Source organism: Dysidea avara, chromosome 14 (genome assembly GCF_963678975.1).
Source record: "Dysidea avara chromosome 14, odDysAvar1.4, whole genome shotgun sequence".
In the NCBI taxonomy this organism is placed as follows: Eukaryota; Metazoa; Porifera; class Demospongiae; order Dictyoceratida; family Dysideidae; genus Dysidea; species Dysidea avara.
Genome location: NC_089285.1, coordinates 3,120,583 through 3,137,791, shown reverse-complemented (window position 1 = coordinate 3,137,791; position 17,209 = coordinate 3,120,583). Strand labels below are relative to the sequence as shown.

The following is a 17,209-nucleotide window of genomic DNA, read 5'->3' as shown; positions in this document are numbered from 1 at the left end:
GGAAAAGAAATTACTTCAAACAGTTCTTTGGGTATGCAGCTTGAGATTGTGTTCTCTTGATACACTGACAACTTCCTAAAACACTTCAGGCTAACATTGCCATGTAAAATATTGTAAACTATCAACCTATCTGTATGATGTCTTCAATAACATAGTGAAGGAAGATTTAGAGCACTTTGACGATCGTCATATTCTAAATTAAAGTTCACGTGGAAGATACTTCACAAAGCCAGCCAGACATTAACAAAACTTTATTGTGGGTTCACCAGGAGCCATGGTATAACAAATAATGGTTAAATATGGAAAAGTCATATCACCGATGGATACTACTTACGAAATAACTCACATTTTGTTCTGTTTTATTGATTCCTATTCTGTTTTAATGTTTTAAAGAGCAATATTTGTGTAAAATTTATTCAAGTTATAACTTTAAAGGTGATTGGATGAATTTTGGTACAGGTGCATGATCAATGTACCGCAATGTCACTAAGAGCATTAAATCACCATCAGTATTGTATACTTTCCATTTATGGCAGTAGCAATTCTTAGCATAGACTCACAATAGACTGCATGTACAGCTATATTAAATGGGGAATATTATAAGTCACTCTTCTCCTTGCTCTACAGGCTCATCATCACCAAACTCTCCTTCATCGCCAACCTGAGCTGCCATTGTTGTCTGATTTGTGCTCCAATTTCTCTGCTTGGAACTACAGCCTCCTCTCAATGCAGCTCTTCCATTATGAGCTATGTATGGCAATACAATTAATTAACAATCATACAGTTTGGTGATAACTATATGCCTTATATATGAAGTCAAATATTTTGTGTATATGAGGAATCACAAGAATACCTGGTAGCTATCACTCTAATTGCTAATAGCTATACTTGTGGAATCCCAATTTGTATTCCCTGGAAACATACTTCAACTCTTTTAGCTACTAGATCAGGGATTATGAAACAAGAAAGGTTTGCTGGGTGGTAATGTAAACCACAAATTCCTATTTTGATTTTGACTGTCTGTCTAAAATATTTAGTTACATGCTCCAAATAGGGATTTGTAGTTGACATTACCACCTAGGCATGAGGCTATTATGCTCCGCATTGTGCTTTTGAGTAGTGCTCAAAAAATCACCTACGTATTATACTTTTGAGAATTGCCCATTATTCCCGATATTATGCCATCATAATTCGCTAATGATGCTAATTTATAGCTTCACAGTCTTCAATTCTTTAGCTAGTTGCTGCATTTCAATGTGACTGCTTTATTAGAGTGAATAATATTCAGTGACTGTTCTATTAGAGTGAATAATATTCAGTGACTGTTCTATTAGAGTTTTTGACTTCTCTATTAGAGTATATCAATTTTTGTCACTGCATGGATTCAGCTAGAAACTCTTTTTAAATACACTTATCAAACTTGCTATGCCTAAAACATACAAGATCTTAGACTGTACCAAAGATATTTTATTTTTATTTATTAATGCTTTACAGCACAAGTGCTGAAGGTCTGTAGGACACCTGGTCCTACAGCCTGCTCAAAGACCTTAGCTACTTAGACTTTAACTACTTAAGGTGTGTTTGAAAAGTTGGAGAATATAAGTTGGAGAATATTAAACTCATAGGTTTAAATAAGCAAGGTTTTATACTTTATGCACCTATATTACACAACATATCCTTCCATTTCCTATCCATGTTGTGATCCTTCTAAACTAGTTAATTAACATACACTAATCTATAGACCTATCTCATTGCATCCATAAATTGTATAGCAATATAGAAGCTTTATAGAGTTGTGACAACAGTCAATTCATCTTAGTGTAGCAATGCACTTATGCCACAGTCATTGTTATAGCCACCATTGTGACTTTTCCATCTGTTGTTTTCCTTTGTCGTCAGTGATAATTGACCAGTAAATGCCTTTGCCCGTCTGTTGAAGTATTTTATTTCCATACGATCTCACACTATAGCTGTCTGGCTACAATACTACTGTACACGATACTACAATTAATGGCTTGCTCACAAGAGTTGCTTACCAATGCAGAAGAATTATTGTCTTTTATAATTACAGTTCATGGTATCAAGTTTTATCCTAGCTTGGCAGATCTGATAGCAAGTATAAAGTTCTAGTTGTTGATTTGCTTCAGGAGAAATGCAGTGAACATGATCCAAATGCAATCATTGTTATGACAAGATCTAATGAGCCTAAAATTCTTGGACATCTAGAAAGTGTTAAAGAATGCACTTTTAAGTATATGTGTTTATAAATATATGTATGAAGTGTGACATTTTATAGGAACACATATTTATGCAGAAATCTTTATTTCATTGGCTGTAATTATATGCACTTGTGATTGTTTTTATATGTTTTCATGTATTAGGTAATTTATATTGTAAGTCTTCTGGTGTAAAGTATTAATTTAACTGTTCTTTTTGTATTGTTCTATTGTTACTGTACCCAGTGTATTAGTTGTGTATTCTATTGATTAAAACTATTGTTGCTAGTGTTGTTGCTAGTGTTGTTGTCAGTGTTGTTGTTAGTGTTGTTGTCAGTGTTGTTGCTAGTGTTGTTGTCAGTGTTGTTGCTAGTGTTGTTGTCAGTGTTATTGCTAGTGTTGTTGTCAGTGTTGTTGCTAGTGTTGTTGTCAGTGTTGTTGCTAGTGTTGTTGTCAGTGTGTAAACTCTAACAGAAAGAAGTTCTGCAACTGCAGTTATTTGGATTTTACAGCTTCGTGATGTCAAAGTACATAAAAGGTCATACCTATAAACTGAACGTATATATAATATTCCATAGAATTTAGGAAATACATATTCTCTTTATATCTGCAGCATTTGTATAGGATCAGAATATTAGGGGTTCTAGATAACAAGAATATAATTTAGTTGAATAAATGCGCCACTATATATATCATACACATTGTAGGTGCATGATGATGTGACTTGGACTCAATAAACTTCATGTAACTATATAAGTGTACTCTTATAAGTAGCTAACAAACTAGTTGAGTAGCAATAATATTGCAGTGTCAGTAGCCATACTACGTGGCATTAGATTAGAGATGACTGATAGTACAACTATCACTATCACAATTAATTTTGATAGTAACTTTTATATCACGATAGTTACTAGCAGTTATTAAAGACACTCAACTTCACGAATACAACATATGAATACTCCAATAACGTACACACCACACATCTGCTTATCTAACACTCCACTAAAAATTGCTATGTGTCTGTATTGCAGTTGTTATCTCTGTTGTCCATGTTGACGCTACTAGTCATTTTACAGTTTTCTGAACTTCAATGCTATTATGTTTGCTTTTGTTATCCATATTTTTGACTAAGCACAGGTATGGATAAGTAATCGTGATATACTATCACGATAATTGATTGATCACCACTATCGCTCAGCTCTACATGACATTTTATGAAGGAGGTCCAACAATGTTTACTTTAATTAACTTGGAACTCTCTTGACCTAAACCACTACGTAATTTTATTTCAATAATTATTGAAATTAGTGTAAGCCTTATGTCAGCATGTGAATTGCCTCAGTGTATTGACCACTCTTTGGCTATCAGTGTCTGTATGTATATCTTAATCAGTCGAACTTCATAAACGACTGAAGTATTCAGTCGTTTATGAAGTTGGAGCTCGAGTTGGACTTGCTGCAATGGAGAAGAAAGCAACTGCGGATGATTTTCCTGCACACCCAGTTCAACAGTGCCACGTGTTGGAAAGTCTCCTTGGCAGTAGCGACAGTGAAGATTGGCCTGACTGCGAAGAAAACGAACCAGAAGTAGCAGAAATAGTCCGAGAAGCCAAGAAGACTACGCGGAAAACGTCAGTCAGCCAAGAAGCAGATCATGGAGTACACGTATCAAGTGCACAAGAAACAGATCTAACACTGTTGGGCATACAGCCAGTCAGCCAAGAAGCAGATCATGGAGCACACAGATCAAGTGCACAAGAAACAGATGTAACATGGAGCACAAGAAAAGCTTATACACAGCTTTTTATGAAGTTGTCGAAAGTATCCGACCAATTGCAAAGTAATAGGATTCTAGACATCGGAAAGTTTGAGCATTACTTCGGCGAATGTGATGAACAGCTTGGCCACAAACTGTACGTGAACCTGTTTAGCAATGTAGAATACTGCAGAATATTTTAATCAATAAGACATCTTTCATCATTTTTAAGGGAATTGTGCAATCTGCAGATTTTCCTATTGTTAAATCTTTATAATCACCTCAAAATGCTAGCATAATTCCTGATTCCCACACATACCTATTATGTTCAAAATTATGCTGGCATAATCGCCGCATCCCTATCCACAAAAACATTATTGGAGCAGTATAATTCTATTAAAGAGAAACACCCTGGCTAGTTTCTATGCATGCACCTTATACAATTGTATTATTGCTAATTTTCTAGATGTTACAACGATATATGTGATGCAGCTGCTGGAAGCAATTCTGTGCCAGAGGGGGAGAGGAAAGACATCACTATTACATGTTTTTGAGGTAATTTAATTGCTAAAGTCAAGGCTTTAATGTGATTGCACCATTTTTGATATTATATCGTAGTGTCATGTGTTCTGCAATTACTGAATTATTGTTACAATTTTATGTTGTCTACATATAGGGTGAGCAGATCAATATTGAAGAAAGTTTGGAGAAGGTGGATATGGATGCACCATTCATTGCTGCATTTGGACCCAGCAAATCAACTGTCTGCAAAATAAAACTAGCTATTGAAAAGGAGAATGTGATGAATATGCCTGATACCATCACAGCTGTGAATTGCAGCATATTATGTCTTCAACATTTCGTATTCGTCAGGCATCTCCACTTTGATGAATTTATTAGAGGCTTTCTTATACTTGTGGTTTTAGGTATGAATTGAAATATGTTTTATAGTATCACACTTCAAAAAGTTAAAGTACGTATATTTTACTTTGGATATATATGTACATGTGTGTATTGCTAGCTACTTCAATTCATGAATATTTTACAAAGTTAATGATAAAGATACTAGTGCTCTCCTGACATTAGGTAGTGTTACTATGACACCTGTCAAGATTTGACACCCAACAAAAGGTGTCCACTGTGCACAAGCAAATTACACCTCAAAAAAGTGTCACCTCAACTACTGAGTATAACAAAATTGATCAAGATTTAAAAGACCTTAAACACCACTGCAAGTGCAATATGAATATCAATCAAGGTGATTTCCAGTTAATAGATACTTAACCCTTTATTACCAAAGTTTTTTTTACAAAACTGCAAGTGTGAAAACTTTTATGGCTTGTGTGAACTGCGTGCGATACAAGTGGACCCCACCCATTAATTAACCCATCAAGCTATATACCGTTTGATAGCCATCTCTCTCTTCTACCAACACATCTAGAATACTTACAGATTACACACACAACTCACGCGCTATGAAGCGAAGAAAGCGTATCTTCTCCGTATTGCCATGGTATTGAAAGATGGGCGCCGCCATCTTACTAATCAATGCGATGACATCACACTATTTATTTTTAGAATCCTTATCACGTGAGGAATGGAGTAATTCTAACTAAAGCCTCCTAGTAGCAGGGAGAAGGCGAACATCGAGTTTTAAACAGGTATGATTGTTTTGTATACGCTATTTTATATTGCCAAGCGCCATAACTTGCCCATGCTTCTTCCTATCATTAGACGCGCCCGGTCCTTCTGAGCAGTTTGGTAGCAATTTCAGCTTTGTAGCCCCTAGGAAAAAGGAGTTATGGTTCTGTTTATAAAGGGCACTTGTTATGGCAATATATTAGCCATTTGATAATAAAGAGTTAATTGCCGTACAAGGTGTATGTTTACAATCATACCAATCATTTGAGCTATTCTAGCACAAAACTAACCAAAATATCTAAATTGGCGACTATGGATGAGAGCAAAGAATTGGTGAATTACTGTGACCACAAAAATTGCCATGAAGTTTTCTTGCCTTTTTTCCACTCAAATGAAGTCTGCACGGCTCATCTTGACAAAAATAATATTCCGCTCTCATCAAAAGCTCGTACCCAGTTGAGTGACTTAAAGGAGCATTCTGATTGTGCAGGAAAAGGGGATGGATTTCAGCTCAAGCACAATAATAAGCTTGTCCGTGATCTGATTGCTCAGAAATATGGAAAAACACTTACATTAAAAGACATTCAAAATGTGAAAAAGAACAAGAATGTGGCTTCTATTGGTAGATCTATGAAATTATAAACTTTGATTATAAGCAGATTTCAACTAGAAATTTCATTCATAAAGCAGAAATTAAAGTGAAGTGATCAGCAAAGGTAGCAGTGGTTCAGTGGTTAAGGATGCAGGTGTTAGGTATGGAGGTCCCTGGTTCGAACTCTGGTAAGTTTTTTTTTTGATATTTTTGCACACCTTTTTCACTCCGCGGTGACTGTTCCATTAAAGTATCTCGATCCCGTGATTTTACAATTGCTTGTTTTTTGCTTTATATCTTTGTCGCTGTAACTCTACTGCTATTGAAACTATCAAAAGGCACTGCTACGATGATCAGCCTATCTACATACCAATTTTCAAGTTATTTCTATTATACTTGGTTTACCCTGTAGCTGTGATAAAAGTTTGATCTTTTTTTATGCGAATAAATGCTCATAACTCCTTGAATATTCCTCAGATTCACAACAAACTTGGTACGTGAATCCATCGTTACACGTTCTTCATTTGTGCCAAAGATCGAGGCAATTGAGTTATACGTTTGCATTTTATAGCAATTTTGCTAAGTGTGGGAAAAGAAATTGTTTGCATTTTATAGCAATTTTGCTAAGTGTGCGAAAAGAAATCGAAGAAAAAAGTAAAGAAAAGTTTCTTCTTATGCCGTACCCCCCCGGAAGGCATAAGAAGAGAAAAGCAAAGAAATTAAAACGAAACTTTGAACGCCTATATCTCGCAAACGGCTGTTGCAAATTTAATTCCCTACCCGGGGACAGCTACAATGCAAAAATGGTGTGCTTCGGAAGGGGCCATGGAGCTATGCATGCATGAAAAAGCTGTTTTCTTTCTTCCTGTCAATATACTTACAGTGTGGTTGCCGGCATTCTTGGCCACATGACACACTACCATGTGTCTTGATACATATTTTTAACCTGCCATCAGTCAAAATTTTGATAGCCTAACGTGTTGTTATTCGCTCTGGTAGGGCCTATCATGCACAATAAAGTTGGTAAACACAAAGAGAGAGACAACTTCTTTTTTGAGTTAATAGGACAAATTTCACTACTATACAGGTGCCATCTTCCTGGTTAGCTAACACAACATTGAGAGAGTTCAGGTATACAATGGCTTATAACACACCAGAACCAAAACAACAAAGCATCCTTTACGTTTCAAAACTCTGGATAAAACACCACGAGTAGACAGAATTTCGAAGACATTGTGAAGTAAATTACAATTGATTTGTAATCTATCACTTTGTTCATAGTATACAAAGTTGAATATCTTACGTGATGAGACTGGCATTACAGGTAGAGTATACTACATTATTGTACTGTTTGATAACACACCAGTAACATAGCTAGCCAGACATCAACTCTCAAGGTCACACAATTCAGTGACCTTTACAAGAGTTGATACCCAGGACTATGTTAGTGACACATATTAGTCTATTGACTGTGAAAGGCTAGTTGTCACCCTCAAAATCACTCTGTGTCTGAATGACTCTGATGGTGAACACTAGGACCATAGTCATGGTTGTGAACAAACTTGTACATGTTAATTGAAATTAATATTATAAAACTGTTTAGTAGATTACGTTATTGCTGAAGGTTACTACTTCAAGTGTAGTTAGCTTCTTTGTAAATTTTAGTAAATTGGTACCCACATAATATGCAGAGTAAGTATAACATGTTTGCATTACACCAAACAAAATATCAACAAGTGCAGTGAACATCCCAGCATGTGTCCTGATGTGACTGGTTATTGTTCTTGCAAATATTGCCCTAAAGGTACACTCCGAAGAGTAGTAAACAGTATTGGAATAAAGTACAGGCTAATGGAATCCTATTTGCCAAAGTACTGCAAATAAGGGGAGAATGTGAGCTTTGTTAAAATGGCCAGAAAACAAGAGAAAATTAATAGTGACAGGGTAAATCCTTTCTCAACAATTGTGTCCTTTTCAGCCACGGACATTTAGGTTAATAGGCAGTGCAGGTGCTTTATTAGTTGGAACCTACCAGCTAGATGGTGATGATGTGTACACCTTCAGTAGAAACAAGATATGCATTTTCAGTCACCATTCCAAGCATATCATTGGTAGATGCCTTGTTTGCTAATAAAGACTATAAAGGGAACCTCCAGTATGGTTCTTCATACAGTCATTTCCACTCCTGTGCATTATTATCTGTGTGTGATTACTATTGTAGGTGCTAGCAATATAAATGGCTATCAACTCCTGTAGCTGTTTATCTTGTGTGATTAAGTGGCAATGGGGACAGTAAAAGGGATCTTCACTTTCCTGTAGTATTTTGAATAGAGCTTGAGTAGTCCAGCACATTGCCGGTGGATCCAAGAGTTACAAGTACCTTCACAGAAAATTACTTCCTGACCATCTATATCATCAGTGGTATCTATTATGCTGTCTAAACAGAACGGACAGATTGTTCTCTACCTAGTAACTGGAACAAGTGCAAGCCTAGTCTAAACATGATGGCCCCGTTGGTTGGAGTATTTTGACTGCAGTACATATCAAAGGATCATCCCACACCAGTCGGTAGATATTCAGAATCTCCCAAAGCATGTTTAACATGTTTACAGTCTCGTGGCTGTACTGTCAACATGAGTGGATAGTGCAGTAACGCTCGATGAAGCACACGAGATGTGTATAAATAAAGACCTTTAAACTGCTATTGTGTACCAGCAGCACCCCACTAATGGTTACAATATTTTTTTCAGTAATAGAATTACCAACAACATTACAGATACCATAGCAAAAAGAAGAAAACAATATATACAATGTGCGCAGCCATTAAGACCATTAACCAACAACAGAGGAATACTCTATGTATTTACAGGACAACTGCCTGATTATAATAAAGCTATTGCAGGTAAACAAGTTTAGAAATTCAAATGTGTATACGTGTACTATGTTATACACTAGGTCAGAAGCGAGTAAGATATGGAGAATGTACAGGTTGTACTTCGTCAAATTGTACAATTTGCAAGTACTGCTGTGATAATCTAAAGTATGGTGGGCCAGGCAAGCTAAAGAAAGCATGCATTCAACAGAAATACATCAAAATGCAAAAGAGATCTGAACAAACCCTCAGATCCACTAGTATGTATACCAATAGATATACATACATATATAAACACTGTCTGTATGCATCTTCATTATTGTTAGGTAATCATCAACAGACAGATATTCTAGCGAAGATGCTACGAAGGTATGTCCAAGTACAAACCCTTCAGTATTCTCTATTTAAAGAAAAAAATCACAGAACTTTTCCGTGTTTCCTTAACCACCTGGCCTAACCGCACCAGACATGATGGCTAAAGATGACATGGTAAAGATATCTACAATAGATCCTGCTACTGGATACACAGTTGTGAAACCTTTGTTTATGCAAGCAACAAAGAGAAGTTGATAGAGGTTTGGGAGACAGCAACTGCTTGTTCAGAGCACTGTCAAAAACCATCACTGGAGTAGAGGAGTGCCTTTACATGATGTACCTTGACTTTAGTAGTTTACAACAGCTATTTATAATCACCTGTGGAAAAAGGGTCCAACCACACAAGACTATTATATATAAGACTGCTATAAGACTACTAACAAATGCCCTAAACCCTCAATGTTATGGTGCTCATTTTTCAAAAATTTTCTGGGAGCCAACTGGGTGCTTATGGCACAATATACTACCAGGTTGTTAATGATGTGTGATTGTGCATTCGTTTTCTTCTTTTGTGTGCAGGTATAATGATTTTGGTTTCATAATATATTATGCAGATGATGCCAGTATACATCAGTGTCTGGGGTTGGCCAGTGTGGCCACTGTAAGTACCCACTGGCTATGGTTGTGTTATCACTCCACCCATCTAAGGTGCTAAATAAATTTTTAAAGATAACTTGTCATTTACGTGTAATATGTTATAAGGAGGAAATGCAGCCCAGTCTGCAGCTAATTTAAAGCAATGGCTGGAAAGTATAATTTGTGGTATGTCTACTAATAATCCAATCGTCACTGGACCTGCTGGGACAAAAGAGCCCAGATTATTTCACCAATACTGCTTGGTGACTTTCAACAGATAACAGGTCTACTGTCTCAAGGCACAAGACAGTGGAGCTTGGATTGTGTTGCAAACAACTGTTTCTGCAGTCGTCTGTTCTATGGTATCGGGAGCAGACAGGGAACGCTGACAATGAGTTACCAAGTTATGGGGCCATTTATGTAGGCAATATTATCTATATATTTGTACATGATTAATAATTACATTAATTGTGTATTGTATTGCAATTGTATTATTTTAGTGTATCGTGTATTGTATTAAATTTTATTGTATTGCACTATATTCAACCATTTACTCAACCTTAAATTATTTAAAAGAAAAATTTACCTTCACTAACCGCTGATAGATTTCATGCTTATTATTGCTATTATAACTTGGGATGGGGCTAAAGATTACCTGATGCTGCATGCCAAAGTGCTAAAAGACTTGCTCCTATAGAGGTGCGTACATCTTGTGAAAAAAAATTTTTTAGCAGTCACTCGTTTTAGTGATATGTTTACACCTCCATGACATATGGGATTATTCACAATATTTTAAGACATATCTACTGATAAATCAACCATTTTACTACTTCATTACTTTTTAAATACAAAAGTTTATTGTTCAGGAGGGTAGCCAATGCCTTGGGACACTCATACACCATCTGAGAAATCCATTAAATATTAAGGAATCCTAAATCATGAAAAATTAAGTTTTTAAATTTGCGCGAACTCATTATCTTGCTCATTATGACTAGGGACATATCAGCAACATGTTGTGAAGGTCTGGGCCAAGAAGTAGAATTCAAAACACCTAAATATTGGGACTCTCTGGGTATTTTGCATGGGCGTCGGCAACCCCTCGATTATTTATCAACTTTAAAGAAATATAACTCAGACCATACCAAGGACATGGGATACAGAAATAATGCACTAATCAATTAATCCCCATGGTGGCAGTGGGTGGAGGAGAATGGGGATTTGACCAAGGGAAAACTAAACAACCCACAATTTGGCAGGTGCTGAGGTACCAGAACTGAGCCTTTGTGACACCTTATCTCGAGCTGGACAGCTGATGCATCACGTGATTACAAGTATTTTCGATGGCATGCATGTCACAAGATTTGCATTTTGAATATTGGCGGAGTGACATATCAGCAATATGCAACGAGTTCAAGGTTTCCTGTGAGGCAGAAGTGTTGCTGTCACGTTGTCGATGAATTGGGTTGCCAGCCAGTAGTAACAACAGGCTTAACTTGGCAAACTGCTTGTGATAGCTACAGATTTTCCCGGACTGTCTGTATTTCTTCTACACCAGTAAAGATGATTGGTGGACCAATAGAATTGAAGCTGCTTGAGTAAGATAATGTTGATCATAAATTTGACGTCAATGTAATAATTATGGTGTGCTAGGCTTGTCGTGTTGGGTGGTCGGTGACAAATCGCATGATGCAGCACTTTCCCTTCTGCTTCTAAGCGCTACTTAGACTACTGTGATTAAAGGAAACCAGTGCCAATTGAAATAATGACACTAGATTGTTAGTTTGTATTACCTTGGCCTGAGTACTACTGATTGAAACATATGCAAGACATGTTGGTGTATTTTGAATTGCTTTTTCCCCACACAGAAGGTCGGAGGAAGATATACACATAGACAGACGGCCATGCATGATTTTCGCTTATCCCCAAGTAGGTGGTCATACCAGACATTAAAAGGCTCCGTACCTGAGTATCTATGGTCATGCTGTATTGACATGTAAGTAATCATGTTGGTGTGTTTCACCTTGTGTCCAAACAGATTAAAGAAGATAGACACCATGCAATACTGACATGTAAGTAATGATGTTGGTGCGTTTTATATTGAATCACATTGTGTCCAAACAGATTAAAGAAGATAGACAGCCATGCAATACTGACATGTAAGTAATGATGTTGGTGTGTTTTATATTGAATTACCTTATCCCCAAACTGATTGTCAATAAATGAAACCAAAATTTTAAAATTGTGAAACAGATGGTCAGCGCTAATATACAATCATCTTGTTCCCCAAAAGACAGTCATGCAGTATTGAGCAAGCTTTACTGAGAGGACCAACTTTATTTCTAGACCACTGCTTTCAGCTAGTTCACAAAGCCAAAAGCAGTATGCTATATTGGTATACTTTAAATTAGCTAGATAGTCTAGCTCAACTGAGGTCAAGGAGGATATGCTGAAAAAATGGTTTACTTAAGTGTGCATGCATTCTATTTAATACACTTATCTTGTGCAAGTAAACATCTTGTAAAGTGTTAGCATTGCTAGTACCCTTAGGTACAAAATCAAAACATAGCCAGCTGGCCTCCTTATTGACAAATAACACTAACTTTATTCCATGTAGGGACTCTAATAAATTCAGTCATGATAAATGCTTTAGACCTAAGGGTACTAGCTGCTAAGTTGTAAATTTATACATATCGTATTCTTACAGTAATGTATAATCACTACTACAAATTTCTATTAAAAGGATTGTTCTATGATGCAAATGACTCCACATTTTTCTTCGGCATAGGCAATGGTGACTACAGCAAGTGTATGCCAAAAGACCCCATTACACAACCAGCCTTGGATTGCAGCTTTGCTAGGGGACTCTACTACTGAGTATCTAGTTGTGTGTGAACAAAGGGAGTTCACTGTAGTTTCATCACTGGAAACAGCCTTGTATGTGGCACTTTCCCTTTACTACTGCTTCAACTTAGAGTACATCCCTATTTTGAATACCGTATAAACTAGTTGTGTATGTTCTGATAGTTCAGTTGCAACATTTCCAGCAGGTTGTAGAGCAACATGGAGGAATATTTAGAGACAGCCATTTATATTACATACCATATTTTTCATATACGAAATAAAATTGCAACCATCAATGCACAGACGAATATAATCTACCACCACAGTTGCCAATTACCACTATCAGCTAGCGAAACTTCCACCAGATGCACACATTGTAATAATTTCTGGAAAAAATTACGAGTACAGAGGAGTCGATTACAAAAGAGGTTAACATCAAACAGTACAGCTCCAAATAGCAGTGTACCTTACAGTGTTTTGTCTTATGAAGAAATGTTGAGTAGGATGGAGAATTTACACAATTAATTTTGCAGAATACAAAAACAATATGATAGATTAAAACAACTAGTAGATGCTCATGAGCATCTCATTATGAGGTGCTTAATTAGAAATGGTGCTAAAAATATCCAGTAGACGATTCTCTAGACTCATAGTTTACTTGCTGCAGCAATTGCTACATTTGCCCATCTGGCAGTCAAATGGTTGAGCAAGGTACGGAAATACTCTCATTATTTCCATCACTGCGCTGTGTAGCACCTTCTTCATCAACTCCATCTTTTTTTTTTAAGTTTCACATCCAGTGCTAGAAGTGGTTTGATTCACAGAGCTGAAGTATGCCCCTAATAAACAACTAGTCGGTGACAATCCGTGCTCAGTGAGAACTTCGAGATTGTTCCATTCTTGTGCAATTTGCTGTAAAGCATTGTTTCTATGTGACCAAAATATGCGGTGTATAGCAAACAAGTGAAACTCATTAACTGGTTCAGTACATACTGTGATGTTCCATAAAATATGTCACATATAGATTAGTTAAATGGCTTCTGGTTATCTATTGGTACCTTCCTTGGCTTATGGCGTAATAATATCTGTTAGGTTTGTATTTTCCTCTGTGTTCTTGTGTGAGATTCTGATCATGTTATGGTGGTGTCCTCTTTCTTTGTATGAGTATGCATGTGTGTGGAATCGAATATACTAAAATTGGATTATGTGCAGCAATTGTTAATGCATAGCTATGTTCACAAGAATCCAGATCTTTGTAACTCGGGCTCTGATACCAGTAAAAGCTTAATCAGTAGCCTCAAAAAGTTGTATTTGGGTGTAGTTGTACCATCACTTGGGACACAATCAAGTTTGAATTAGTAGCGGACAAAGAATTTCTCACCCCAGCAGAGGCAAGGATCAAACTACCTGATATTAGTACACGGCAAGCCATAAAAGCTCGTGGTGGTAACAATGCTAATAGTGAGGTTAAATATTTTGCTACAATGCTGAATGAAAGTGACGTTGACTACGTAAATATTTCCTCCTCCAATGTAGATTTCTGCTTTTTATCGCTTTATTCAGTAATTTTTGTTGATAAATCATCAGACTTGGTATACAAACTTCCTCTGGTACGAAATAATCTTTCCACATTCGTACTCGATCAATGGCAGGATGTAAGTGCTATCTCAAGAATGTTCTGGATTGCCAAGTGATGGTGGTATGTTTTGGTCAAATTAGCTAAATTCATGCACTATGGACACAACATCTCAACACCAGGCCCCCCAAAAATTCAATTGACAACCAATATACTGTGAACCTCCAATATTCTTCATTAGTACTATCACTGCTGATATAGCTACAGTATCAGATCTGAAATCACTTTTTTGATCAACTACTTATGGTATAATGGCTGATAGCTATTTGAATTTTAGTACTGGGCCATACTTCAAACCATTTACAAATAATTCATGTAACTCATTTGTATAATGCAATGCTGACAGAGGAATACATCTCAATCCAATGGAAGAAGGAGGTCTGAACGAAACTGCTAATTCCAAAGAATTGGTTACTGGAATATCTCAAACTAAACCAGGAAATGTGACTTCTACAGGAGAATTGGTTACTGGAATGTTAAATTGTTTTGTAATTAGATGTACAAAATCACTTATTTTTATACTTAGTATAATAAAGAACCATCCACGATTGCATCATTACATATCTATGATTGCATCATAGCCCCAAACTTGTTAAACGGGAAGTTAAACAGGTTTGTCTAATTATGAATTTTCACACAAAATGTAATAGAGAAGCATGCTCATGGTCGAGCTCTAGTTTTTGAGGCATCTGTTGTTTGTTAATAACTGCTGCCACAGTATCTCTAGTTTTGGCCACCTGGACCTGGCTCATATGTCAAGGACAGAGTTGGGGTAGTTACTTTAGAAAAGTAACTAGTTACTAGTTACGCGTTATTTTTGGGTAATGGTAAAACCTGGAACGGAGAAATGAGGAATCGGAAATCAGAAATCAGAAACGGAGGAAACGACGGAATGACGGAAACAGTTGTCCTCCTGCGCACGTGCTGGTTGGCTACTGTACGCGCTCAGCACTGTAGAGTGTTGAGTTGGACTGAGCCTAAGTAACTCGGAGGTCTTAAGAAATGGATTGGGGTTATTGGGATGAGGGATCTGGAGCTGAGGATGATAGAAATAGAGAAGAGTTAGTAGAAGTAAGCTGCTATAGCTGATCACATCTCTATACACGTATACCTACGTAGCGATCATTCGACTACTCTAATCAATTGGGCAGCTCCAAAAGTAGTGCCATAACTCTAGTGGAGAGCGATTCCGAGGAAGACCAGGCATTAGAGCGCATGTCTACCTACAGTTATAGCAGGTATGCTTTATCGGTACGCCCCAATCGTGCCAGCAACTTAGATATACTCAAGCAGTGATGCGAATAACAGTGAGCCTACGTGTAGATGGAGTGATAGTGAATCGGACGAGCTACCAGCTGCTCCTATTACCCTGGGAACGATACAAGGAATTTGGAAAAAGGCTGAAACACTTACTCAAACTGAAGGACATATTCTAATGGTTCCATGGAGTTCAGGCAACAGAGACCGGCTAGTGAAAAGTACTACTGGTGATCAGCCCCATTTAGTGAAACCACATCAAAAGCAAAGTCAGCAATATTGTTGTGATGACAAGTATCCCATGTTCAAAGGGTTTTCAATCTGTGCACATACTGTTGCTACAGCTGAAGCAAATGGAGACTTGGGATCTTTCATAACCTGGTATGTAGCTAACAAGTGCAGACCAAACTTAACATCTATTGCCCTACAAGGAATGCCAACGGGAGCTGGGAGAAAGGGAGGAGTTGCCAAACGGAAAAGGACCTCTCGGGTTGCAGTTGAGACCTGTTCATCTCCATTTTCGACCACTGTACCAGATCCCAAAGGGTCTCTTTAACTCAGGGAAATACAACCAGTGGAGCATATGTTTCTAGTCCATTACAACCAGCAATAAACTATCCCACAGTTACTTTGCCTACCAGTGTCACCTGCTCCACTTCATGCAAGTACTAGTACTGTAACAGGCCAGTTGAGCAATGTTGTTCGTAATCAAGGAATTGCTTCTTCGTCTTCTTTGATTTCTTTGCAACCATCCACAACGATGTGCCACGTTGTCACTGCACCATCCCAACTAACTACTCTTTCAACTTCAGGACATTGTATCACTTCTGTACCTTACTCAGCACAGCAGTTATCCCCAGTAGTAACTACACCTGTTGACAAACAAGTGGCTAACATTCTCCAACAAATTCTATTGAATGCAGGGAACACCTTAGGTCAACAAGCTGGGACATCCCCTGCAATATCCAGCGTCAATCAATCAGCCTCTCAACCAGCTAATCCTTTCATTCTTAAATTTAAAACTAATCAAATCCGTGTCTGTCAGTCATGCCGTCAAAATTTTTCAAATGATTTACAACTGGTTGTTGCGCGAGCAGAGCATCGCCTGGTACAAAACATGGCTAATGGCACAAATTTTTTAGGGAAGGAATCTAATTCGCATTACCATTTACAACTCTCTTGTTTACGACTGGCCTGCCCTTCCTTCAGTGGACCACAGCTTATCATTCCAGGAGAAGTGAAAGCAAAGTTGACTGATGGTCACATCAGATTTATCGAGCAAGAGCTATCTATTAAAATATAATTCTGAACTGGACACTAGTGGTTGCTCAAAAGACAAGTTGATTTGCTGTCATGTTTGATTTTTTCTGTTATGTAGCTACACTTAAATTTTAGAATTTATGACAAAAAACTGTGATATAGTAATTATAATGAATTGTTTTTTTTTT

General features: G+C 37.2%; 1 long non-coding RNA gene across 3 annotated transcripts; it reads left to right on the top strand.

Annotated features, from left to right (window-relative positions):
- Positions 1-5,572: 5,572 nt before the first annotated feature.
- On the top strand, positions 5,573-13,952 carry LOC136244254 (uncharacterized). 3 transcript variants are annotated; one of them, XR_010695125.1, is made up of 8 exons: positions 5,573-5,632; positions 8,426-9,106; positions 9,160-9,336; positions 9,403-9,445; positions 9,500-10,099; positions 10,154-12,096; positions 12,149-12,183; positions 12,813-13,952. It is a non-coding gene; the product is annotated as an uncharacterized lncRNA (long non-coding RNA). The 3 variants fall into 3 exon arrangements; XR_010695127.1 differs by having other exon boundaries at positions 5,577-5,632; positions 8,461-9,106; XR_010695124.1 differs by lacking the exon at positions 5,573-5,632 and having other exon boundaries at positions 8,324-9,106.
- The last annotated feature ends 3,257 nt before the right edge of the window (positions 13,953-17,209 follow it).